Source organism: Choloepus didactylus, chromosome 15 (genome assembly GCF_015220235.1).
Source record: "Choloepus didactylus isolate mChoDid1 chromosome 15, mChoDid1.pri, whole genome shotgun sequence".
Lineage (NCBI taxonomy): Eukaryota > Metazoa > Chordata > Mammalia > Pilosa > Megalonychidae > Choloepus > Choloepus didactylus.
In genome coordinates, this window is record NC_051321.1 from 8,319,675 (window position 1) to 8,344,683 (window position 25,009).

Below are 25,009 nucleotides of genomic sequence, written 5' to 3' on the forward strand. Positions count from 1 at the left end.
ACGGCTCCTCTTGCTATTTTTTTTTTTTTTTTGAAACATGGCTTGTGCCAGTCTCCACCAGCAGCCCCCGTTTATCAGTTTACTTTCTGTGTGTGTTTTCCCAGTTATGGCGAAGCCCTCATCTGGTGCCCACACGCCCTGCCGATCTCCTCACCGGTGTTGGAGGCGGCCAGGATGAGATGCCTGGTCACCCAGCCCATCGTGCGTCTGTCTGTCGCGTGTGTCATCTGTAAGAGTAAATAGCTGAAGGAGAGAACAGAGGAATGGACCATTAGTGGGCTACATCTGAGGCAACCTCGGGGAAAAGATCCTTTTTTTATTTTGCCTTGAAAAAGTGGCTGAGTCCCAAGTCTTCTAGGACAGCTTTCCTCAGGCTGTCCTTATATTTGAAGACAAGAGCTCCCAAATCTCGGCTGTTGGGCCTTTTTACATTCTTAAAACCTTAAAAGCCGAGCATATTTAGTATTACAAAATTTCCACGAACATTCTCTCGACAGCCCGTTGGTGCACAGGTTCTGTCTGGAGGGCTTGGGGTGGGGCTGGGGGCATAACGAAGAGTTGATTTCACCTCAGGTGGCTGCAGAGGGACACGGGAGGCCTCATTTTCAAGGTTTTGCTGTGGTTTTCCCCCGGAATGAAGGGTAATTGCACACTGGTTGAGGTGGATCATTTCCCGTCAGGCTGTAGGAAGCGGGCCGGAGCCCCGGGCAGGGGTGGCCTGTGACGCTGAGACCACAGCCTGCTTCTCTCTGTATCAGAGTTCAGGCCTCCCCACCGTGAGGAGAACACTCCGCTCTTCAGTGAACACTGTGGTTTTCTTGGGGTTTCCCACATAAGAACCAAACCAGAATTGCACGTGGCTTCATGCCTGATGGTCTCGGCCTCTCTACCGGTGGTTAATAATTAAAGGCCGGGCAGGCGCATAAATACAGGGGGTGGGCACTAACCCCGGTGACTCACTCATGGCATCGTCACCGCGACAACCGGAGGTCCGCGTGGGCCCTGCTGAGGGGCTCCACCTGTGGCCCCGCTGTGGGACCCGCTGGCAGGGACTGAGCCAGGGAAGGGCTGCATCTGGGCAGCTGCCAGCCCACCCTACCCCCAGTCCTCCCAGGGACCCTGAAGAGAGAAGGTGGCGAGGGCTGAAGGAGGCTCTCTGCCGTTCGGATGAGAATGTGGCCGCACCCTGGCCAGTGGCAGAGAGCTGTTGGGGGGACATGGTAGATGGGCAGGCTGGGAGAGGGCTCTGGGCTTGGAAACCCAGTCTTGCTTCTCTGGTAGGCTTGGTGAGGAGAGCGAGAAGCAGCACAGGGGCTGCTGTGTGTCTTTCATGGCTCCTGGAGCCTTTGGTGATGGGTGCAGGGACCCAGGGTGCTGGCGTGCTCCTGGAACTGGTGCTTGCATCCTCGACTTAACACCCAGTGACTCTGTGTGGCTGTCTGTCTGGGGAGGAGACAGATGGAACCGGTGGCAGGTAGGCTGGGCTAGCCAGGGGTCCTGCCTGCACCCCAAGGCGGGTGGGTTTTCGCTGGCCACTTGGTGAATTTCTGGGCTCCACCTCTGCTTCTCCCCCTGCCTGCCTGGGAACCAACCGCTGTGCTTGTGCTAATGGAGCCCAGCATTGAGGACCTGCTATGGCTGGGGGGTGGGGAGGAAGCCTGGGCCACCACTTCCCACCACTGCCCCCCTTGGAGACCATGAAACTGCTACACATCTTCCATCACTAGGGGTCATTCCCCCCTCACACAGACACCCCAAAACAGTGCCACGGGCCACAGTGAGCATGGGGACGGCGGGGGTCACTGGGTTGAAATAGGCCTGCGCTAGGTTTGGCAGACTGCCCCCCATGATGGCTCGGGGTGGGGGTGAGTTATCCCTGCTCACCCCAACAGGGACAGGTCCCCGGCCATTCCTTGTGTGGGGTGGACTGTGTGGCCCTGGGGCACAGGGGGGTGGAGCTGACACTGTGGTGTGGAGTGTTGTAGCCGTGAATGGACACTTTCTGGAGTGTGCCCATGCATCCTTTTGAAACGACAGGTACCATTTGGAGGTGGCCAGCATTGGAAGGCCGCAGGAACCGCATTTGTGGAAACCCTCAGTGGGCAGTGGCACCTGGTGAGCCCCTGCCTGGCTCTGGCGAGGCCTCACCCTGTAGTGTGGGGGGCAGCGCCAGGAGCCCGAGCCCTGGGTCTGGGACCAGGCCCCCCGTTGGCTCCTGTGTCCCCACCAGCTCTAGCACAATCCCTGGCACTCAGGAGGTGCTCAGCAAACACTTTCGAAAGACTCCAGGAGTTTGAGGTCGGGTTCCCAAGCCAACCAGAGAGTAAGGGGCCTCTTCAGGGCGTCTGGGGCTCAGGTGACAGAGCAGGTGGGCTTCCAGATGGGTCGGGCATTAGTGGGGGAGGCGGGGACCCCCAGCCCCCTCCCCAGCTTGGCTGACATTGGACTTGGGCCCAGGTGCAGAACTGTGGACGGTTCTTAGCTCAGTCCCTTGTTGCTTTTCTGAGCTGGTCACCCCTGTTGCTGTGAGGGTGAGGCCCCATTCCATGAGTAGGGGTGTGTGCTGGTCTCCTCGGTGGCCTGGTCGGGGATGTTGGATTCTTGTGCCAAATTCAAACTGTTTATCACAGGCTTTGAGTGAAGATGGTGGTATTTAGAAGCTCCCTGTGACCCTTTGTCCTAGAATCACACACCAAGTCTGATGGTGACTAACATATATTGAGTACTTACGGTATACAGGTACTTCTCGCGGGTTCTCTCTTTGCAAGTGTGCGCTCAGCTGTGAAGTAGACGCTGTTACCCCTTTTCACAAAGACACTGACTCGTAGGGGGTGACCTCGACTCAGGCTCTCTTGTCCCTTCTTGTTACCCTTTGTTGTGGTAAATTTAATTTTTTTTTTTTAATTTTAAAATTTAATTTACAAATTTCTATTACAAACACCAAATTTGCATGCCCCCTCCCCAACCCCTCCCCGCCCCCTGGTCACCTCTAATCTACTTTGTCTCTAAATTAATGATTTTTTTTAAAGGGATGGTTTTGTGGCCTTTCTGGATTTCTGTTTAAATAGTAAATGTTAATGGGACCGTGTATCAGGCAGAGTTCTCCAGAGAAACAGAACCAATAAGATATTATATTTATGCACATATATATATAGTAAGTTTCATAACAAGTTTATTTAGGGAATTGGCTTGTGTGCTTGTGGAGGCTGGCACGTCCAAGGCTGGAAACCCCAGCAGGTTGATCTGCCGTCTTGAGTCTGAAATCCGAAGGGCAGGCCGGCAGGGTTTTACGCCGTGTCTGTGGCAGAACTAGCTTTCCAGGAAACCTCAGTTTCTGATCTTACAAGGCCTTCAACTGATTGGATGAAGCCCACCTGCATTTTTTAGGGTACTCTTTACTTAAGTCAACAGATTGTAGCTGGTAGCCACCTCAACAAAATACCTTCACTGCAGCACCCAGATGAGTGAGGGATTCAGTAACTGGTAATATAGCCTTGCCAGGTGGACACGGGAAACTAGCCAGCCCAGGCCCCTGGAGCCGAGATGGACACAGGGTGGAGGACAGGTGTGGCATAAGGACGAGACCTTGGGAAGCCGTGAGGAGGTTTCAGGTAAGGCTGCTGCTCTCCCAGACTCCTGGGCCTCCTGCTTCTGTCCACGTTTGCCATCCCAGGGCCTTCCTCATCCTAAATAAATGCCCAGCTGAGCCGTGGTTTTGCTCCCTGGCCAGCCTGACCCAGCCACAGGGACAGCCCAGAGGAGGGAGAGGCAGGAGGTGCCCCACCCGGAGCAGGGGGGGTGAATCAGTCCCCTTTGTCCAGCAGGACATTTTAGAGACCAGACGACCCACGTGTGAGTCCATCCAAGCAAGGGCTCTAGGTGCTAACAAGATGCTAAAAGCAGGTGGGATGGAGCCCTCCTTGCGATCCTGGATTTGTGGTGCAGGGACTGGTCCTTCCATGCCACATAGAGCCCAGAGCTGTCAGAGACACAGCAGGACATTCAGCACGGTCAGGCTTGGTCCTCCTGGAGTGAGCCAGGCGTGCAGCCTCAGGCCCTTTGCAAGGCCAGTTTAGAGTTCGTCTCAGGCTCTCACTTTCTGGTGCCTTCATCTCATTCCGCTTCAGGAAAGTAGACTTATTAACTCTACATCTAAAATGTAATTTTCATATCATATGCACAACTTGGTATAAAAACAAAGAAACAATCTGAGTGGCAGAGTGGACCCTTTCAGGCAGGATGTCCTGAATTTACGTTTTCTGTCTGTAGAAAGCTGGAGGACCAGCAGATCATGGCCTGGCCTTGACCCCTCTGGCCTGTGTACTGCATTTTCCTTCTCTCTTGGTGGGGGGGTGGGCTGGGAGGTGGGGGTATGTGTGTGCACACTCATGACCATCACCTATGGGCACAACACATTTGCCAAGATGTTTAATAGAGCCACCCGGGTGGATGCTACAGGCCCCAAGTAGGAACTCCTGTCTGGCCAGAAGCCGCTGAGGTAGCTTGGAGGTTGTGAGTCTGTGAGCTGGCACTTACTCGCCAAGGCCCTGTAGCTCTGCCGAGTGGCCCGCCCAGGCTCCCGCGTGGCTGGTTTAGGAGCAGTGGTGGTTTTAATTAGCTAAGTCATTTCTGCATCTTGTTGCATGCTCCTGGAAGTTCTTAGAGAAATCCTGCCAAGGAAATTTCCCCTGGCCTGTCTGCAGGGCTCTACTCTGTTATACTATCCTTGAGGAGCGCTGAAACAAGTATTTCTGAATTTTCAGCTTTTCTATGGCTCCAGTCTTTCAGTTACTTCTTCCGAGTTTCCAGGAACAACGAGCACTTGCTTTAAAGATTCTGCCTGCCTTCCAAGTCTTTTAATGTTCCTAATCCACTAAATAAGCTGTTATGGTTAATTTTGCAGGGGCTCCTAAATTCCCCACTTGAAATTCCATGGATTGTCATCTCCCATGAAGCCTTTTGCACAGGCACAGGGCTCTGTTCTCTATTTATTCTAACCATGATGTATCGCTAAGATACGGTAGAGGCTGGTAAGAATTGATGCCCACTCCTAAGATCAGGTTGATGGTGACATGTTACTATGTTTGTCTTCAGACGGTGTTCTTTTTTTTTTTTTTTAACTTGTATTTGCGTTTCTTTTATGCTGAATATATTCCCAAGCCATAAGTTTTTGTTTCTGCAGTTTCTTCTGGGATATCTTTTTCTTCTGTGCAACCTCCTCCTCTTATTTAGGCACAGCCTGTTCTTTTTCAGCAAGGCTCACCTCCGTGGGGCAGGGGAAGGTCGGGTCTGGGCTTTTCCCACCGTGAGCTCTCGGTGAGTACAGCGGTGCATCCTGGGACTTGGCTTTCCTGGAGAAGTTCATCGTCACTCTCTGCATGTTTAAGCGTGTGCAGCAGTCACCCAGCACTCTTGGGGCCACCGACTCTGTGTCCAGCCCCACTGTTGGGCCTGGACCCGCCCGCCAGCACCACCCCTGTGACAATGCATGGCACTCTTGGCTTCTGTAAGGTGGCATCTTTCAGATACTTGGTGACTTTTCAAATATGCCTGGTCTTGGTGGCCTGGGCATTTCATGGCTGTTCTTCAAGTCAACTTAAGGATTTGAACCTCTTCATTTGCATGATTTTGTGGGATTTTCTAGGTTGAGTGACTAGCAAACCGTTTTCAGACGTCACCTCAGGCCACCTACGGGGAGAGAGCCAGACATATAAAAAAAATTAAAAACAAGAAATAATGTTACACAAAGGCAATATGCCAATGCTAAATGTATATGAGAGGGGGATATAGGGGAGTAATACGGGATTCTTGGTAGTGGTGTTATTTGCTGTCCTTAGTAGTATATTGTATTGTATGACATGTTATTTTTCTTTTTATCATTTTTTCTTATTGCTAAAAAAAAAAAACAATTTTTCTTGTAATCAATATGTTCAAGTGCTGATTGTGGTGATAAATGTACAACTTTATGATGATACCATGAACAACTGATTGTACATTGTGGATAAATGTATGGTATGTGAACATAACTCTATAAAATTGTAGGAAAATATATAGAGAGGAGTAAAAGTGTTGGAGAAAACATGGTGAGAGGGATGATGCCTCACCACTATGGACTAACTACAATGTGTAAACTCAGAATTGAATCTTAGAACATAGCCTAACGTGGACACAATAATTGTAATAGTCCCTAGATTGTAAGCTCTTATAGCAGTTAACTCTATCCCTGAATTGTAAGGCCTATCTCTAAACTTTGAGATGCTGATCCCCTAGCGTATAACCTGATTGGTCTCTGGAACAATGCATATCTCTGAGACACCTGAAACTCAGAGCTAGAGCTCGGCAGATATGAATGTCAGTATTAGTGCATACAGCCACTGTCAAAAAACAAAAACAAAAACAAAAACAAAAAACTGAAAAAGATCCCAGACTTCAATTAGTGATATGAATGAAGCAGGTCTGGTTAAGACCAGGGCAAGCCAGGCCAAAGGGTAAAGGTTGAAACTGATTGCGTTTTAAAACTTCAACTTCCATATGAGACCAAGGGAATAGATATCTATTTGGTAGAGGATCTAAATTTTCTAAACGGTACAACTCTACAGTCGATTTGTTCAAACACCACAATTGCATGGAACTTTGAATAGGAAGTGAGATACGGTAGGTGAGTATAGGCTGGAGTGAAATAGTGACACATCCTAGAGTAATTTGGGCAGATAATAAAAAATATATTTACAGCCTCCCCCTCCCCAGCCCCAAGGATCTGGGGGAAGGTGCAGATGTGTTGGACATCCTCACCTGGACTGGTGTTGATGTTGTCACAAACATTGGGACTGGCGGTTTGATGTGCTGAGCCCTTGAGCATGGGACTTGCCCTTATGAAGCTCATTACCACAAAGGAGAGTCTAAAGTTGTATGTAATGGTGCCTAAGAGTCTCCCCCTGAGTACCTCTTTGTTGCTCAGATGTGGCCCTCTCTCTCTCTAACTGAGCCATCTCGACAGGTGAACTTGCTGCCCTCCCCCCTACATGGGACCCGACTCCCAGGGGTGTAAATCTCCCTGGCAACGTAGAGTATGACTCCCAGGGATGAATGTGGACCCGGCATCGTGGGACTGAGACCAAAAGGGACCCTTGACCAAAAGGGGGATGCAAAATGAGATGAAATAGTTTCAGTGGCTGAGAGATTCCAAATGGAGTTGAGAGGTCACTCTGATGGACAGTCTTATGCACTATATAGATAACACCTCTTAGGCTTTAATGTATTGGAATAGCTGGAAGTAAATACCTGAAACTACCAAACTCCAACCCAGCAGTCTGGACTCCTGAAGACAATTATATAATAATGTAGATTACAAGGGGTGACAGTGTGATTGTGAAGACCTTGTGGATCACACCCCGTTTATCTAGTGTATGGATGAATGGAGGAATGGGGATAAAAACTAAAGGACAAATGGGGTGGGACGGGGGAATGATTTGGGTGTTCTTTTTTCACTTTTATTTTTTATTCTTGTTCTGGTTCTTTCTGATGTAAGGAAAATGTTCAGAGATAGATTGTGGTGATGAACACATAACTATGTTATCATACTGTGGACAGTGGATTGTATATCATGGATGATTGTACGGTGTGTGAATGTATTTCAATAAAACTGAATTTAATAAAAAAAAATGTTACAGATATTGCTAACTTTGTCCTCCCCATTCCCTTTTCCTTCCTGCTTTCCAAAAGAGATCATTGCCTGAATTGATATATATCATTTCCTTTTATTTTTGGAAATTCATTGCTTATGTATCTGTGAACATTTTAGCGTCTACTGTGCTAAGCACTGAAAATAAGAAGATAGGAAGCCTGTGGCCTGGGAAGATAAGCAACACTAGAAAAGGCATTTAAATTCTGTTATGCAGGTAGTTAATTAATAAATATTTGATTTCCTGCCATGTCCCAGACATGGAAGATCCAGAGATGAATAAACTGTGATCAAGGCACTTACCATTTAGAGCCTTGGAGATGGGTGGGAAAGTGCTACAGAAGATACTCATGAAATGGGTTTTAAATGCATTGCTGGACAAGCTCCTGCCAATCAGGGATGGCTCCTTGGCTGTAGTAGATGCCCTGTTAACATGAGGTCACACTGTGTCATTAGAAACTTGGGGCCACACACAGACTGTCGTCCATGCTGTCATCCCCTCCCCACCTGCCCAGGAGGATGGGGTATCCGCATGGCCCCACCCCTGGATGGGGAGGTTTGGGTCGTAAGGTGGTGTGTGGGTGCAGATGGGAGGGACTTACTGCTTGAATGTGGGTACATAACCTTGGCAGTAGAGGCCACCCTTTGCCTGCATAGTTCTTCACAGTCGTTCCTGCTGTTGACTCGGTTCCAGTTTCAAAGTTGGAGCCCGTTGTGGTCAGAACACGCAAACGTGCTGCTTCGTGAGATTGGAGTAGAAAGAACACAGGAGTCCTGTTTTCTTTTGAATGGGGAGTAGGAGGTCCAGTGGTTCCTCTGTGACTTGCCATAAAATCAGGCAGGAGGGTGTCACCAGATTGGGCCCAAGGAGTAGTTTTAAGAGGAGAAAATGCAGTGAGAAGCTCCAGCTTCCTCAGATTGGAACTGGTTTGGAAAGTGGAGTGTGTGGCCAGGAAGCTGGCTACAGTAATTTCATGCTTTTGGTATATTAATCAGCTATTTGAAGCCTGATTGTCAGGTAGGGTTGGAAATGGTGATCAGGGTTGGCTGAAACAGTCCATTTCTGTAAAGCCTACCTTCTTCCCTTCTCAGGGGGCTTGGCAAGAACTGCCTTGAAATGGACACTCCAGTTGCATAGCAACTTCAGTGTTGAAATCCCGTTTGTTCTTCAGGGAACAGCTGTAGAAAAGATACCTGGCTGTGCCTGCTGCCCAGATGTTTGCCTTTTCAGTCAGCCAGAGAAGAGGTCACCTCCCCGCCTGCCCATCCTGCAGCCCTGTGTACAGCCAGTGGTTCAGATAACGTGGAAGGCCCTACACGTTTCCTCCTAATTCCATGTATAGTAAAATAAATGAGAATGCTGTTTAATGCGTCACCTCATTTCATATTGCATTTGCCAAGAAAGTGCAATTTTATTGAACATTAGGATTGAATTCTTAACTGAGTAATCAATTTCAGTAGTAAGTTAAAATTCCTTCTATTAAAGGACAACTGCAACCGTTAATCAGAGTTACAGTAAATTAACAGTTGTCAGCATTTATGCTAATAGCACTTATAAACCATGGGCTTATGAATTGCACTTTATAATTCCGTATTTCTCAAAATAGTCAGTAATACTTTTTGCCTGAAGGTATCGATTGTCTTGTCCCTTTGCTTGCTGCTTGGAGATGTAAAGAAAGCTAAATGACATTTTCACGGTGATGGCACAATATCACCTTCTGGTTTTTTGCACACTTGGCTTTGTGTCAAAATAGATGGAAAGGGTTCATTTGTTCTGGTGCTCTACTGTTTAATTTGATCTGGTGTGTGACTAAAGCAAGACAAATAGTATTTTTAATGAAACCATTTAATAACCTCTGGTAGCTTAGAATCGAAGGCATTGGAAAAATGCAATTAAAGGATGGCTAGATGTAAACAACAAAAAAAATCACTGCTTCAGCTCCACTGACCCAATTCATTTTGCTTTCAGGGTTTCATCGCCTTAAATGGTTTTGAACCAATGAAGCTGTATTCCCTTAGAAAGACGGACAGCTCTTCGTGTGAACTATAGAGTTTGTGGACAGATATATATATTGGTGAGTTATGCTGAAATACCTCCAGGTAAAAGTTCAGTTTTCTAAAAGCCCCTCTGGAATGTGTTTCCAATTAGTTGATGACTGTGGATCGCCGCAGCCTCTGGATGTTTCATTGGGATGTCTAATAGCAGGATCAGATTGATTGTCTTTTCAATTAATTGCATCTGGTATTTTCATTTATCAAAAGCAAAATACATGTAATTAACTCTGGAGCCAGATAGTTCAGTGTAAAGTGATTTTTTGCTGCTGCTGCCACTATAGAGATAAGTCAACGGAAATTACGCTACTAGGAAACTCAAGTCAGATTGGAAGCAGTGTTATGGCTTCTCAATATATTAATTAAAAAGAATAAAAATGAATTAGGGAAGTAGTCTCTTGCCACGCCAGAATCCTATCATTTCCGAGTCGTTCAAGTGAAATGTTCGATGGAGATTTTCAGAAGGAAGGCAGCTTGCTGATCATGGCCCATCTTTAGTCAGTTTTAGATTTTTAGAATTGCCAGCCTCTAGGATTTCTTGAAGATTTATTTTTAAAAAAACAAACTTTACCTGCCACCTACAGAAGGTTCTTTCTGGTGGAGTTCATGGGGAATGTGGGATGCTCTGAGGAAAGGACTAATTTGGAGTGTGATTGAGAAAATATCATCTGATACGGTTCAATCCTTCACCCATAGCAAGGTTTCAACCTGCCTTTAGCCATTCTGACAAAACCTTACTTGGGCATCTCCCAGTGTCAACTTTTCTGATGGGATTGATTCTTATCCTGCTTAAAAAAAGTTTTCTCCTTGAGCTAACGACCTCAGTTAATAGGGAAAAAAGGAGTGTGTGAGTGCCTTTTCCAGTGAGCTTTCTGCCAACACCCTAGATTTGTTCCCTGGAGTGTTGGCTGGTGACGGGCGCTCCACGGGCCTGGCCCTGTGGCCTCTGGCCTGCTTTCCTGAGGCATCAAGTCCAGTATTTCTCTGTGGGCGCCAACAGGCCAGCCCTCCAGTTTGGTAGTGGAGAACTTTGGGGGCCTAGCTGAATCTCAACCTGAACCAAACCAGCAGAGGGAGATGTGGGTGGGCAGGGGTCTTACTAGGTGCCTCCCTCCCTTTTCCCCTGGAGGAGGGTGTGCTGCTGATGCTGCCACGACTGCCAAGACGGCTCGCCAGCTGGGGGCCTTTAGCAGGCGCCTCTTCTCTGAGGCGTTCAGAGGCCTTGCGAGTTGAGTTGAACTGGTTGATTGCCAAGATCTACCCACCTTCTTTAGTTTAATTTGATGTAGAAATCCACAGGCTTTCCTGGGAGGGTTCTGAGCACCTTGCCAATGAGAAGCCACGGTGGAGCGCCAAGCTCAAAAGGGTGGGCGTCTCGGTGACCTGAACAGCTCTGAGAATCTTAGCCCTGGGGAGGATGGAGATGGGGAGGATGGAGATCAGATGAACATTGAACCTTCTCTGGGGAAACACGAGTGTGTTTATAAGTCTTGACAGCCACTCTGAACCCTGCATTCAGGTTCGCTGTCAAAGCCAACCCATGTTTCCGGTCTCACGCTTTTCTCCTTCTAAAACAAACCTTTTTCTCGACCATGTGCTGGAACGCGCCCAGAATTCTAAGACAGAGACGTACAAAGACCCTGTGGGCAAGGGTTTGCAGGGTGCTGGTTCTGGTATCGGGTGCTGGGTCTGAAGATGTTTCCAGTGGGTGACGGTGAGGGGTAGGGCTCGACTCCACGTGTCCAGTCCTGCACCCAAGGGATCCTTCCTGCTGTGTCTGGTGCCCAAGCTCCTTGGAGGAGAGCGGCCACCCCTCACCTGCACATCGGAAGCGTCCCAGCCGCATAGCCTAGAGGCAAGACGGGTGCTCCATACACTTACAGGCGCTTCCTGCGGGTTGGAAAACTAGACCCCCTGAAGATAAGAGTGTAGGGACTCTTAGTAATTGGAGGAAATGGACTCTTTTATATATATATATATGTATGTATATCAAAAATGGTCAAGTAACAGCCTTTTCATTTGACTCAATTGTTGTCCTGCCCTGGGACCCTGTTGAGCCGGGGTCTTGATCTCAGCCCGTGGGCTGTCAGCGCCGAGCAGGTGTGTCAGCAGCAGAAGGTCCTGACAACCAGTGTTTCCTGAGGGCCAAGCAAGCTCAGTCCCCAAGCCCTGTTGGTGGGTTCTCGGCTAGTCTGTGTTTTTGACATGGCTTTGAGTAAGAGCTTAAGAGACTCAATACAATACCGACAGCGTGGCGTGGTGTCTCCAGCCCCACCCACCACGGGGTTAGCCCTCATCCCGACTCACACTTTAATATACTTGGCAGGCAGAGTCCTCGCACCCTGGCAAAGCCTGTGGTTGCTCTAGGACTTTGCTGGGTGCTGCCTGACTTCGGCCTGCCCGCCTGTGCTCCATACACACCCATGGAGCAAGGGCCATGGGTTGGCTTCTCCCTGGTCTGGATGGAGATCTTTATGTGGATTGGGGAGAAGGACACGGACAAAGAACACTCAGCTCCATCAATAGCCATGGCCTCCAAAGAGCAAGCCTGTTGTACTGGACTTGATAATGCAGGTCCACGTTTGTTTACCTTGTGTTGGTAATAACTTCACACATTTCAGCTCCCTTCCCCAAAAGAAGCTCATTTTGTCATTAATAATGACCAATGAGTAGCTAAATTTAGATCCATTTTATTTTCATTCCTGCTCTTTATTCTGTATGTGGCTACTTGTTAAAATGAAAACCCATTATTCTATGTGGTTTGCCAACTTCTCCCGGAACCAGGGTTTGTTCTCCATCCGTGTGGCTGAATCATTGTTTTTCTTGTGCTGTTTTGTTCTCAAGCATTAATATTTGCAGCAGCACCCAATTATCTTGTAATTTTAACAAAGGTGTCAGGGGAAAAAAACACTTTCTAAGTGTCTACAAATACATGGATGTGCAATTCAAAGCCCTTCATCTTTAAAATGTAAAATGACGGTGGCACAGCAGTGGCTATGGGTTTGCAGCCACGACTGTGTGTCCGTCTGCCCGTGCCTAGAGAAACTCACATAGTGCATATCTTGACAGATGGCAGTAGTGGTGTAGAAGCTTGACCTGCCTAACAAGACCCCAGGGAAGGGCGATCTGAGCTGACCAGGCACGGGTAACTCGGCGTGCTTGAAGTGGGAGGGGCCTTGTCTTGGTGTCACAGGGACCCTGCTGTGCTGGGGTCTCGTAGGTCTGACTGTCCAATATGTGACTTCCCCAGGCCAGCTCATTGTTAGGGGGCTCTGCCCTGTTTCTGTCTTCTGCCCTAGAGAACAGAAGAAAAAAGATGGTCTTAATCTAGGAACTTGTCCCGAGGGCTTGGGATCTGATGGCCAGCTGCTGGGGAGCTCCTGGGCCTCCCGGGCCCCTGAGCGTGGCCTGCCCTGGCCTGGCCTTCACTGGGGGACATGTGATCCTGCTCCAGTTTTTAGGCCGGAGGCGAGACTGCCAGGGTCAGAAACCACAGGCTAGAGAAAGATACGCCTTTCACCTCCTGGAGCCTCTGGATAAGAAACAGCCGGGAGGCTGACATGCTGGTGGGGATTTAGCCAGCACTCGGGAGGGGCAGCTGGAGCCCTTGGTTCCTGTTTGGATTTTCTTCCTTCTAAGCCTCCTGGACCTGGGAATGCAGGTCCCAGCACCTGGGAGCCACTGTCTGCCTCCCAAGAATGAATGGGAGATGTTGATTCGGCTTTAGTCTCCTCTCCCCTTGGGAACTTCAAAATCCCAGCAAGGTTTGCTGAGTAGAGCTTTAGAGACCATCCACTCCAAGCCCCTTCTTCTCGTTTTTGGAGTCGACACTAGCCCGGGGTCACCCAGCGGCTCAAGACTCCATCCCCTGACCCCTGCCCTGGGGGGTTGTTCCTGTTAGTGCGGGTCTCCGCCTGACCCCCACTATCGGTTCCAATCAGAGTCTCTTTACCAGCTAGGAAGGGACAGAAGGAAACAGAGGGTCTTCATTTTCGTTCTGTCATCCATGTGTGGGGAATAAGCGAGCCTTCCTACTTCCTGGGTTTCCTGGCCGGGGTGGGCCTGTGCACCCCCATTGGGTGTGTGGTTTGAGCCCCTGCTTGGGTGGGATGCCTGTGCTTCTTGTGGGGGTGGGGGCTCCTGGCAGGGTGGGTGACTTGTGGCCGTTCCTGAGCACCAGCCATTCAGCCACCGTGCCGAACACGGTGTGTGTGGCCCTCTATCTTCCCATGATCCTTATCAGCCTGGCTACGATGCCCATTTTCCTAATGAGGAGTTGCATTAGCAGATCCGTTTGCCAGCATGTGGGCAGACACAATGGTATGAGCCTAAACTCAGTTCTCCCCCAGCCCTGTGCTGGTGGGAGCGTTTCAAGAAACACTTCCGTCGCCTGACATGCTTGGCCAGCGTTGCAGGATCCCCTCACAGTCGGTGATGATTTCCTGGGGTCCCTGATGTTCTTGCAGTTCATGGCTGTGTGAGGGGCTCACGGATGCGGAGGACGCCCCTCTCCCCCTCTAAAGCCTCCTGCGGCTGTGGCGGGGCCCTGTGTTTTCCGTCCCTCCGTGTCTCCTCAGTAGATGAAGGAACCAGGAGCCCAGTTTTACGGGACAACCAGATGCCAGTGTCAGTGGACTGATCTCTTAGCATTTCCCCAGGAGTGGAGGCCTTGGCTGGGGACAGGGTTAGGGCCCATATTTGTTGAAAGAAATGATATTTTGAGTTTACTGCCAAGTTTCGTATTGGGGGTCCAGTTGATATGTCACTGTGTAAGTGAGTAGGTGGGGAAATGAGCTTCCTCATTGTCTAAAAATGTTGGGTATCGAATCAAGTTTTCCTAGGTGTGACTAATGAGAGGAAAATTCTTTCTTTCTGTAAATATTTTTGTGGAACGTGTGTGCATTACCACTGCTGCTGCTACTACTACTCTAATGCATTAGACCAATAACATTGTCTTTACATGGTATTGGGCAGGATAAGTTGCAGTTGCATCTGGGTTTTAACGGAAGGACACACCACCTCACTGAAGCTTAGAGGCATTTGCCCCAGTTGAAAGGCAAAGTGGCATTACTCAACTCACCAGCAAACTTCCTCAGCTACAGATTTGGAAGGAGTTTTGCTCAGGACCGCACTCAAACCAGTGGTGAAGGAACCTGGGTCCCTTCAGAATTTCTCATGGCCTAATTTTTGGATCTTGATTTTTGTCCATTGTTTAAAGAGCAGGAAATCAGGAAATCAGATGTGTTTTCCAAAGGAAGGCTTCAGGACATGGCTGAGAACTCAGTCCTCCCTGGTGGAAGTCGGGCCCGGGGCCTGGCGGTTTCATCTAGGGCGGGGAGAAGGCTGCTGTGGCTTCCTCCTTCCTTAGTGTCCATCCACCCAGCACCGATGGAACCCACTTGCTTTATTTACTGATTGATTCATTTATTTTTGGCAAACTCTGCAACTCCCACCTGGCCCCATGCGGTTAAAAATAAAGTCTTCTTGGCTAACGGAATGCACTTGGAATTCATTCTTTCCACGTAGCAATTAAGATAATTCCACTCAACATGCACCAGTTAAGGATAAATAGGTTTTAAAAAAAATGCCGCATAACTCATCAGTTTGTGGGGGGCGAGGGGGCACGTGGGTGATACATGAGCATGTCTTCCGTGAGGGTGCAAGGAGGGAAAACAGGACATTTTTCTGTGCTAATCCTGAGAACAGCCTGAGCCATGACATTTATACATTTTTCATAATGTGGTTTCTTTAGGCACGCCAAGCAAACAAATCAATTTCTCAGCAGTATACTGTTTAAAAGAAACAGCAACAACCTGTGGGGTAAGTTGCAGACGCTGTTAAAATTAATTATATATGGCAAAAAGATAGAACACTAGGAAAAAATGTTAATGTGCAAGGATAAAAAACACAACCCATGGAAGATCAGCAGTTCGGAGCGTCTGATTACCATGTTTAATTTCCATTTCTTTGTGAGTATATCCTGACGAGCCACAATGGTTGCCTGCTACCCAGAATCCCACCCCCATTCTGTTCTTTCTCCGGGTTCAATGGATCACATGTCCCAGGAGCTTTCAGTCAGATCTGTTGGGAGCAGTATCGGGCTGTCTTTTCATATAGAAGATTCATGGAAAACGAGTCTTCGAGTTAAAAATATCCGGTGGATGTCCGTGTCTTGTAACTCAGTACCTTTTCGTGTTCGCCTTCCCTCCCTCTTCCCCATTGACCTATATATTGTTTAACTCAAAGCAAACCTTAGTTGTCCCAGGCAGGGTGTAACCTACAACTGAGATCTGTTGCTGCTGGGATGCAGGGAAGCTGTTCAGTTGGGTGGTACTTCAGTGCCAAGATGCCAGCGCATAAGGAAGGCAAGTGGGCCTTCCCCCTTTTCCAGTGGGAAGCTTGGACTGAGGAACCAAGGCTGGGAGCTCCAGGTTTGCTGGAATGCCCCTTGCTTCAACCAGTCACGTCAACCTGTTTCCCACCCCATCTGCAGACCCGAAGACTGATACCCGCTTCCGTGACTCAGAATCTCAGTAAACATGCGACTGCATGATGGAAAAGTGGGTTCTGTGTTCTGCCGGATTGTGACTTGAGCTGCACTGAGAGTCGGTGATGTCCCGTTGCCTTCTCTTTGTGCTTTCATCATCAGTGTGATAGATCACTATTGGGATTGGGTTTATTGGGAGCATCGTGGTTTGCTTTGCCTTGGTACCTGTTGACCAGGCTTGGGTCCCTTGGTCCCTGAGAAGGCAGGGTGACCAGTTGTCTGGTGTGAACCTAAAGTCCTTTTTTTTTTTTTTAAGCACAGCAGTCAAGGATTTTAGTGTCTGTCTTCAATGACCCTGGGCCTTCTGGCTTCTTTATCAAGTGAAGTTAAAAGTGGGATAAAAGGACTTGGATGAAGGGGCACTGCTCTGTTAACATAGAACCTTCCAGAATGCTTTCTGCAAGCTCTCCAAGGAGAGGCTACATCCTTTGCCCTCATTGCCTCCTTAATTTTCTGTATGTGGCCTGCACAGTGTGGACACTTCAAATACTTTTTTAATGAAAAACTCCCAGGCAGGTCCGGAATGGGCTGGGCCCAAACAGAGAGTCATCTTGGTGTGTCTTCAGTGCAGGGTTGTTTTAGAGCTAGCCGGAGTCTGCAGACGCAAGGCAAGCTGGCCCGTTCCACTACCTGTTTGGAGGAGGTGTGTGTATTCTGTGATAGTAAAGCCATGCTCTTCAGCATTCCATCCTGGGAAAGGCAGGCGTGTCCCTGCCTCTCCTCCGAGTGGGTATATTTGGGAGTTTTGTGTGCACCCTGTGTGGCTTGGCGATCCAGCGACATTCTCCCTGTCCCTGCCCTCTGGGGGTGTCGGTGTCATCATCACTGCAGCCGCACGGGCAGGAGGGGTTGTGTTTCGGTGCCTCGATTCAGTCTGAGCTGGGATGATGACGTCAATGAGAAGGCCCCGCTGATTCCCGGAGTCTCGTAGTCCCAGGTCCCTCGGGATGGAAGGGCAGGTGGCCTTTGCATCAAATTCCTTCGTGGACCCCCGCATGGCAGCTGCCTGCTCTGCTGGCCCCGGGAGGCCCAGAAGCTGGTGTTTCCTGTGCATGTGGTTGACAGTCCCGGTCTCACGTTGCTGGAAACCTTTCCTTTGACGAGAGTCCAGTACTCCTGGCTCCTCATAAGTCACTTGAAACTCGCTGGAGCTTCCTAATTACAGCAACATGGGATTGCCACTTCCTCCAGGAAGGAGGACTCATTGATTTGGATTCTGACCTCCCACCGGCTGAACTAGAAGCACCACGGAGGCCTGTCTCAGGCTGGAAAGACTTCGCTTGTGTGGTTAAGCAGAGCGGATTGATGCGGTGTTAGGTTTGGCCAGGAAGCAGCTCGGCTCTTCAGTGTGGGGTTGTGTCCTCGCTGTCATTCTCTCTGGGAGCATGATGGGGGTGATGAGGTTGGCACCTTGTGATTGGATGGGGAGGGTCGAATCCCAATTGCCGTGGACTTGGTCCTGGCCTTCGGTGATGGGTAGAGGGAAGAGCTAGGAGATGCTTATAGCTCAACATTGACCTCCTTGGATGGCATTGCCCTTGGACAGACTAACCCCTTTGAATTCTGTGTCTTGGTTTCCCCCTAGGTAAGTGGGACTAATAGTTGCACTTAATCTCAGAGTTGCGGGGGTTAAACCAGACGGTCTTTGAAGAGTGTTTAGCAGGTGCCAAGGGCTTAATAAGGAGTGGCTGCCCTCCTCATGCCAGCAGTGGGTGCAGACAGCTGCCCAGGGCTGGGGGAGGGGGTACAGAGTGCGGCTCTCCCAGGGGAAGCTGTAGTCCCCGTCATATGGGGATTGAGGTGAGCAGAACTCTTAACTAACTTGCTCTTGACGGTTCTGTCATGTTACTGAAGTGCTGCCTCCCGGGACGTGGGAGGTGGGCCCCACCCCCACCCCCGCCCCTACCCCTACCCCGTCATCCCGGTGATGTTTCTTCATCGATCGATAAAGGGTTGGGGCTTCGCTGAAGCGTCTCCCAGACGTCATTCGTTGGATGTTCATTTTTGGTTGTTTTTGTGAAATTGCATGTTCATACCATCACCTGGGGGGTGGCACCCCACCCACGGGCGTGCTCTCGGGAGGTGTCCTCACTCTCCCTTCCAGGGCTTCAGGTCCCTGCAGTTTGCCCAGATGTGACGAGAGGGGCTGGGAGCTGAGGCCCATGCACCCCGTCTCTCCCGGCGGTGACCCGGGTAGCCGTGCAGAGGGCAGGCCCCGGGGGCTTCTCCCCAGAGCCGGCTGGGAGAGACCACTTAGCACGGCCACTTCCATGAAATCCTCTTAGGTTCGGGTCTTCGGGTCTGGACTCCTGCGTTTTATGGCAAAATCTAAAAATGCAGGTTTGTAACAACCACCGTTAATGGATTCCGACTGTTTGAATTTCACACTAAATAAATGGCCAGAATTTTCAGAGCCAGCAGCTTATGAGATCCCTGGGTGGGTGTAATCTTTTCTCAAGATTAAATTGATAGAATGATGTAATATCACATTACAGTTATTAACAGTCCTGGCCATAAGAGAAACACACCTATTAGGACAGGGAAATTTAGTAAAAATAGCAGTAATAACAAGACAATTTGGGATCTGTAATATGTTCAGTAAATTTCACAATGCCGCATCTCATTTAAAATGCAACGTTGCACCAGTAGATATGGAACGCAATACCTTCGTACCCTAGGGCCTCCTCTTCTCTACGTTAAAAATATTCTATTTAAATGCAGATTTTGATTTGCAATCTAGGAATAGAATTCCGGAAGAATAGTGAGAAGGACAACTCTGCATCTATTAACTTAATTTTGGCTTTGCATGTTCTTGAGCCCTTCTGTCCTTTTTCTCCTCCAGCCTCCCCTTCCTTAAAGGGTAATTTCGAAAAGAGGACAAGGAAGGAAAATGCTCCGAGTTTCAGAGGTTAATAAGACCGCATCCTGGTCTGCCTTGGACTTATCCACACACCCCACTCCTGTGTTCAAATTGGGGAAACACAAAGGGCCCCCGGATTTCTTCCCCAAGCAGAGCTTGGAGAATTTCCTCCTCTGAACTAAGATAAAGACTGCAGGAGGCAGTGGGCACGTATCCTAGTACCCCGTTAATATTTACTTGTATGTATGGTATTTAAGCTCTGTAACTTATTTACATTTTAAAACGTATTGCTGTTTAATTGTTTTTGTGCCTGAGCGTGTATTTATTTCCCCTGGGCTCCAGCCCTCCCTTGCTTTTCCACGTGAGAACCAACGGAACAGCCGTGGGCTGCTGGTTGCAAACGTCAGGAAAAGGTTAGGACTTTGCTTCACGGAGCAGAAGGGACTTGTTTGATGTCGAGCTGAGGTTCCCAAAGAAATAGATTTATAGCTCTTGACATTCTACTCTTAGAATTAATTAGGTGGTTAATCATTATAAATACCATTTTCTTTTGCTGTTGTCTCCATTTAACTGAGCATCTCCGGCTCTATACACTTGTCAGTTTCAAACTGAGCATTGTGTCTTGGCTTTTATGATCTGCCAAGGGAAAATGGAAGTAAATTTTTTATAATATGCTAATTGATCTATTTGGGAATTTTTAGACATAGACAACATCTGTGCTTGCCACTAACACAGCTAACAGCTTCTGCTCCTTGACATGAGAGGGTTTCCACAGTCATTGTGTGACCTTGAGCAGACCCCCTGTGTGCTTGGCAGTGTGCACTTGGGGGCCTTTTCCTGGAGCCCTGGGACTGGGGCTGTGTTCTGTGGGCTCCGCTGGTCAGTGTGTGCAAGGCTCGTGTTGGGTCTGGACAGAACAAGGGTGGCCAGCCCTGGTCTCGTGTCTCAGCCCCATCCCAGCTGCAGTGACGTGACGGGCTGAGAGAAGGTGACCTGGGCCAGGGCTGTCCTTGGAACCTTTCTGCCATCGCGGAGAAGCCCCCTGCCCTGCTAGCAGGGTTCCTTCACGCTGCCCCTTGGGAAGCTGTTTGGCAGCTCAGCAGCTCCTGCAAACCTGGTGGTGCCGGGAAATGCCGTGTCTTCCTGTGAAGTGTTTGGTGCTGTGCCCCTAAATGCCGTTTCCTGGGAAGGTTGCGTTTCCCAGCCATCAGTGGGAGATCCTTCAGCTCAGGTTGGGGAGGGAGGGTCCTTCAGTGAGCCTGGCACTGAGCCTCGGGGATCCGGGGTGGCTCTTCCCTGGCCACAGAAAGCAGAGTCAAAAGGAGGTTAATGGATTCCTCTTGGCCCTTGGCAGGAGCCGGGGTGGCATTTAAACCAGGTCTGGGTTTGGCCCACATGCCAAGCGCACTCTCCTCCACCACCTTCTCCCCAAACATTCAGATGTGGGATCTAAAAGTGTTTAATGGTGAATGCACCTGACCAGCTGTTGTAATGGTAATTTTTCTATTAACTGTCACTATAGGTACCTTATTTGTTTGTAAACAAGTAAACAACACAAAAATAGGGTTTCCTGACTTGGAAATGCTCCCACTTGGCCAACCCGTGGCCTTAACTGCTTGAGGCTCAGTGCCTGTTCCCCACAGACCCAGACCAGGCCAGAGCCTCCTGGGCTCTGCTCTCACTGGGCCCACGGGCCAGGGTCGCCTGTCACCCCCAGTGGCAGCCCCATGCTGGCCCATTGGCACAGTGAGGGTGTGGCCGGGGTGGGGAACAACGAGGGGAGGGGATTGGAAGGTCTTGCTAGCCTTGCACAAGCATCAACCCACTGCCCGTTGGACATGCAGCCGCCAGCCCCGTGCTCCTTAGTACCCCCGGGCGCTCAGCCCGCGCTGTGAGTTCCTGTGTTACCATCATCAGCTACCGGGGGCCACGAGGGTGGGTGTCATGATCTTTGCCAGCACAGGTAAAGAGCAGGTGGTGAGTTCTGGCCCTGCAGCCCATTCCAAAAACGGAACATGCTGCTGCTTCATACCCACTTGGCCACCCTTGGCCGAGAAAATCGTAAGATCTTTAAAAAAAAAAAAAAAAAAAAAAAAAAGCTCTTGCTTAGTAGGCCCTTTGTGAATCATAAAGTGATTACTGACTGTGGCTGCTCTTCTGTTTTTGTATAAAGAAACAGAAACTGCTTTTCCCCTTGGTTTGCACCAAAACCTTTGGGCAAAAGGTAATAATTAGAGGGCCTGTAGTTGAGACTTCAAGTTACACATGACCCAATCTTCCTCACTGGCACACACGCTTGCACACTCAGACACATGCTCATACATTCACATGCATGCTTGTGTACACATGCACACACATGCTTGTACATGCACAGCCTGGTTTTGTGACGTTCAGCCTCTTCTTTCACTTCCGTGGTAGAGAACTAAGATCTTGGGCAAATAGTCATCCATCGCCACTGTTCACTGGAATTTCATAGAAACGTTGTTCGGGGATAATTAGACTATGCTGCTTCTACTATGCTTCTTCTTTACTTTTTTTTTTTTTTCCCCAGGTTGATGAGTAGGAGCAGTTTAATTTGAAACTAGTAAACTTTATAATTGGATTTAAGAGTCAGGCGAGCAGAGCTGGGGGCTTTACTTTCACCACTCGGGCAATAGTGAAGCGCTCTCATCCAGCATGGATCCGATTATTTTATTATGCCACCGTTAATATTAGGCGCACACACGTAATCTGGAGTCGGCAGGTTCACACACTACTATCTCATTAAATTTTCAGGCAAAAGCTTCAAAAATTAATTGGCGGCGTGTAATAGTTTAGAATGTGAGCCGGGTTATGGTAATATAAATTATAGGAAGAGAAGACAGCTTTATATACTGAGAGAGGGAAAACTGGTTTACTTTAATGAGAAGAGATGGAAATGGAAAGCTATTTTTTCATTACAGATGCACTCTAAAGTGTTTGGACTTAGTTGATGAATAGAGTTAATTCTCGGCTACAGTTCCAATAATTCATGAGGCACAGTTTAATGACTTCTAGATAAAAACAGGATTAAAATGTTAATTTCTCTGACGAAATTGGGGCAGTCTTATATATCAGACACATACCTTCCCCCTTCTCCCAACTAAACCACTAGTTAATTTCACTAAACAAATCTCCTGGAGATATTTCATGCTGCTTTTGTATTTCTTACCTGAGTTGGCTTTCTTGCTTTTTAAAAAAATCTTAATGTATATGATTGTCCCAGGTGAGAGAATTTGTCAGAAAGAGCTGTCTGTAGGTAACTTGACTCTTGAGGATTTCTCTCCTACTTGTAGATTTGTAATCACTCACCTGCTGTAATCCGTATTCTCCTGGCTGATAAGTTTGTTTTTTTTTGTTTTCAGATTTTCTTTGGCTATTGTACCTATTGCCTTGGCTGTGTAGATTCGTTGTCCCGGCCTTTGAGTAGGGAAATAGGAAGTACTGATCCATTGGTATTAGATTCCAGAGGCTTGCTTCAGTCTTCAGTCATACAGGAGTTTTATCATCGTTTTATTTTGCATTTTTGTTTCCTTTCCACTTTTCATTTTTGAGAACTTTTTTTCCCGTGGGGCAGATTCCACACTGAGTTCGGTGCCATCTTTCCCTTTAACCAGAAGGATAAAAGATGAAAATGTTAACTAATGGTGCTGTTACAGAATTCTGGGGTACTCAAATATTCTTATTCCCTGATTTTGTTATTACGAGAAACCTTCATTACTTTGTTTTTTGTGACAAGTTACAGGTAAGCTGCTCTCTGTTCTCCTGCTTTGCATCTGGGTGTGCTGGTTGAAGGGCTTCCTGCGACGACACTTAGGGCAGAGGAGGGACAGCGGGGACAGCCTGGCTTCTAACCTTCAGGGAATGCAGCTCATGGCCGCCCTCGGGCTGGTGGGTGCTGCTCTTTGGTATTTAGGGTCTTCTCCTCCGAGCATGACTTTTGGCACCCTAGAGCCCACCTTTGTGGGTTAGCAACCTTCTAACCTTAGGGTTTTATTTCTGAGATGTGCTAAAGGTTGTGTGTTAAGCTTTTCCTCGTGGGGCGTCAGTGACACAGGTGGAAAAAGTGCAGCGTGCGTTGGAGACGTCCCCGAAGGCTGAGTGCCCATCCTCCGACCCCTCGTGTTCTGAATTCTCAGCTTCCCCTTCGACTGCACCGGGACGCCTTGGTGACGCCTTCCTGCCCCTGCAGCGGGAAGTCTGCTCATCTACTCTGCTGGTTGGAAGCACTTAGTTGATTCTGTTCTTTTGTCACCATCCCAAATTCATCAGCCGCTTTGGTATCTGCGAAGTGTCATGGCACGAGTTGGTAGACCCCATGAGTATAATCCACCTGCTATTTCTTAGCATCCTGAGTTCCTTTGAAACTTCAGAAATTTGAACTAAGGATTCCTTCAGTTTCTCTGTGTTTGCACTGTTGCCATTTTGGGTCAGATAACTTGGTTGTGGGAGGACCGTAGTGTGTGTCGTAGGATTCTGAGCAGCATCCGTGGCCTCTGGCTGCTAGACGCCAGAAGCATCCCCCACCTTCATGTGACAACAGAGATTTCTCTAGACTCTGCCAAAATGTCCCCTGAGGGCCAAACGTCCCCTGCTGGAGAGCCGGCAGTTTAAGGGCTGATTGTTTCTTCCACTGGTCGTCACATTGCACTCAGACCTCACTGAGATCCGGTCTCCATGTTGGATTCCAGGCTGGGAGGGCTTAGAAGTCGTCCTACAGCCCCCTGGGGACCTCGTCCTGCACCTGCTCTCAGAAATGCACGGCCTCGTCGTGGGTTTGCTTCTCGGCCGCGTGTCTTCTCCTTTTCAGCCGGCTCACAGGCGTGGCGGCGCCGACTCGAGCAGCCGAGTGGCTCGGTGGTGAGGCGTCACCGGTTACATTCATGGGTGCTCTTGACAGTGCCTTTGACAGACAGATTTATTTGTCACCCTGTCACGGTGACATGTTGGGATTGCTTCACTGCTCGTGTGCCATTGACACTTTGTCTGAAACCGGGATAAAGCATCCTTCAGGCTGAACTGGAATCGGTCGTACAGGCACCAGGCGTGACTTCCCGCCTGCTCTGCCCTGTTCCTTTAACTTTTAATTGAAGCCGTTTAGTTACCACCCCTGCTGCTAGGAATCTGGGGACAATTAGGAAAGTCCCATCTGTCCCTAGAAGCACGTTATATTGCCTCTTGCCTCGCTGTGGAGAAGATGGGGAACATTTCACGGCAACGTCTTGCCTCCTTACTGGATAGTCGGTAGCTCACCCAAATGAGTTATGTGACTCTTTAATTCAGTTATTTTCTCAAATGTCGTCTCTGAGATGATTTAGTTGAAGCAGATGCCCAAGGTTTTCAGGTCAAAGCGTTGACTCCCGAAGAGGCTGTACATGAATTTAAGTTTTTACACAGAGCCAGGGTCAGCTGTGTTCTGTGCCCCAGCCCCCGTGCTTCCTGGCACAGGCCCCTGTTTGCCATTTCAGAACATAGATTGGAAACGGCAGATGCCATGGGCTTTGCCAGTCTTTCCCCAAGGCAAGGAATTATCCGTCCAGTAATATTAGGTCAGTGACTTGCTACCCAGCTGTGTCTGAAAGAAGGGGGAGGGGCTTCTGGGGGGGTGACCAGGAAAGGCAGTTGATAAATCTGTAAATGTGGGAAACATCTACTCTGCTGCTTTGGTATTCGACTTCGAGTTAAACAAAGTGTCATGAGTGGGAGGTGTCTAGTACAATTATTTTAACCATTTTGCTTTCTAATGTGGAAAATCAGCCTAAAATAGGGCACGCTGCAGTCATCGTACCGCATACGAGGGGTGGATAAAATGCTCTTGAAAGCAGCGAACGGGAGTGGAAAGGACACTTGG

General features: G+C 48.8%; 1 protein-coding gene across 6 annotated transcripts in view; it reads left to right on the forward strand.

Moving 5' to 3' along the window:
• CTBP2 (C-terminal binding protein 2) overlaps nt 1-25,009 on the forward strand; it is a 166,776-nt gene that overhangs the window by 47,938 nt on the left and 93,829 nt on the right. For 3 of the 6 annotated variants that reach the window (XM_037804367.1, XM_037804370.1, XM_037804369.1), the window contains exon 2: nt 9,651-9,756. The exons of 1 other annotated variant lie outside the window; for it this stretch is intronic. The gene's annotated coding sequence lies outside the window, so the exon portion shown is untranslated. Of the gene's footprint in view, nt 1-8,690; nt 9,019-9,650; nt 9,757-15,485; nt 15,554-25,009 lie in introns of those variants that run through there. 2 more of the 6 variants (XM_037804371.1, XM_037804368.1) reach the window with 2 other exon arrangements.